The 2,195-nt window shown below is 40.8% G+C and overlaps 1 pseudogene; it reads left to right on the top strand.

Annotated features, from left to right (window-relative positions):
• Positions 1–394: 394 nt before the first annotated feature.
• On the top strand, positions 395–513 carry LOC118607301 (annotated as a pseudogene).
• The last annotated feature ends 1,682 nt before the right edge of the window (positions 514–2,195 follow it).

The following is a 2,195-nucleotide window of genomic DNA, read 5'->3' as shown; positions in this document are numbered from 1 at the left end:
TGAGAGGAACAGAATGAGAGCACAGGAGTGGGGACAGCACAGAATGGAGATCTTGGGTGCGAGACAGCTGCCGCACACCTGGAGACAAAGAGGAAGGAGGATGGGAAAAAGAGGCCTCAGAAGCTGTATTTTCTTTTAATTATTTCTTCACTTCAGTTAATTTAGAAATGATATTTTGTTAAGAGGCAACTTTAGAGTCTTGAATGAGTTTGGAAGTCTTCAGGTACCAATTAAAAAAGGAATCTCATTCAGTCTGTTTAATTTTAGAGTAGCGGTCTTCTAATTCAGTTCTGAGCAAAACAAGTTCAGGGATGTCAAAAGTTCTCCATAATAGCCACTGAGTTCTAAATTAATTTTGGTAAAGTTTGTCCCTTTAGTTAAAAATGCACATGGGAACTACAGCCATGCCACCCTGAACATGCCTGATCTCATCTGATCTTGGAATCTAAGCAGGGCCAGGCTTGGTTAGTACTTGGATGGGAGACCACCTAGGAAGACTGGGTGCTGTAGTCATAAAAAAAAAAATGTGCATGGGAAGGGACCATAGTCTTTTTCACATGAAACCAGCCAGGGTCCCAGAATTTAGAGGATTGGGATTCTATACTTCAAAACCAGAGGTTCAGAAAATAAATCAATACTAACCAAAAGAGTGGTATCTTCACAGAAAGAAAAATGGATCCCAAATAAAGTCAGGCAGCTCAACCAAAAAGAAGGAAGCTTGAATCCAAGAGACTTAAAGATGATTCATGGAAATGGAGAGCATAAGGGGCTCAAGAGGGTACTGCACACAGTTTTGGGATCATTAGTTCCTCATGGATTTGGCTATGTTGAATCTCACTTCTGACCCCAAGTAATGTCAATCTTTAAAACAAAAGGCGCATTCTAGGAAACATGGCAAAGTGAGAAACATCCTCAGATCTCTCCCCTTGAAACAACAATAAGCTGAACATCTAAAAATCAACAAAAAACACCCAAACTGCACACCAGCACTTCGGAGCATGGGATCTGCACATAAGAACTACCACAGGTCAGAACCCTGGGTGTCAGGCAGTGGACTAGGAGAAATAAAGAAGCTGCATCTTATAGCCACCAGAGTTCCTTGCAGGAGTAGTGAGAGGAAGAAGGTGCAGCAACTTCCCTGATCAGCCTGCCTGGAAGTGCCGGAACATCTAGCAGCTGGCAGCAGGGGCCAGATATCAGGGCAGAAAGCAGAGAAGCAGGACGGGACTACAGAGAAACAATGGTTGATTTTTACTGGCCCCAGTTCCAAAACGGAGGCGGAGCTGCAGTCCCCAACCCCCAACCCAGATGGCCCTTCCCCCCATATCTTCTGAGACTGATCATAGCAGAGTCCCAGGGGAATCTTAGCAAATGCTACTGAAATTGTTGCTAACACTGACAGAGACTGAAACTGAGAGTAGCAAGTGTGATTAAATATCTACAAGAAAATTAAAGACATTTAGGCTTTATATAAAGCAGGGATCCAAGAGGCTTAGACACCATCTACTGGAAACCAAAAGAAAAGAGCCTTCTTTGCTACAGGCTAAGGAGAGACCTTTATATAATAAATCTTTCTGGAAAAACAACAGAATACACTCCCATTAATGCCTAGGCAGAGAAATAGTCCATTAAACGCCATGAACAACCAAGGTGACAAGGCATCTCAGAAAGTGAAAAATCTCCAGAAAATAAGCTTACATAGAAATGTGTGACTTAAATGACAGAGAACTCAGGATAGTACTTCTGAAAAAACTCAATGCAATCCAAAACAACTCAAATCGGCAATTTCAGGAATTGAAAAAAACAACTAGATGATCAGAGCAAGGATATTGAAACCCTCAAAAAGAACAAAATAGAACTTCTGGAAATAAAAAACACACGATAGGAGTTGAAAAATGAAATAGCAAGCTTGGGAAATAGAGTTGACCAAATGGAGGAAAGGATCAGTGATATCAAAAATAGAAATCTAGAAACAAATCAGAAGGAAGAAGAGGGAAATCAAATAATAAAAACTAATGAAAGAGAAATACAAGAACTAGCTACCATCGGGAGAGGAAACCTAAGAATAATGGGCATTACCGAAGGCAAGGAAAAGGAGCAGGGACTAGAAAACATTTTTAGACAAATAGTGGATGTGAATTTCCCAAATCTATGGAATGAGCTGCAGCTTGGAATTCAAGAAATCAACAAAACAT

This window comes from Rousettus aegyptiacus, unplaced genomic scaffold, assembly GCF_014176215.1.
Source record: "Rousettus aegyptiacus isolate mRouAeg1 unplaced genomic scaffold, mRouAeg1.p scaffold_m13_p_8, whole genome shotgun sequence".
NCBI lineage: Eukaryota > Metazoa > Chordata > Mammalia > Chiroptera > Pteropodidae > Rousettus > Rousettus aegyptiacus.
Note: the sequence above shows the minus strand (reverse complement) of the source record. Positions and strands in the feature narration are given on the sequence as shown.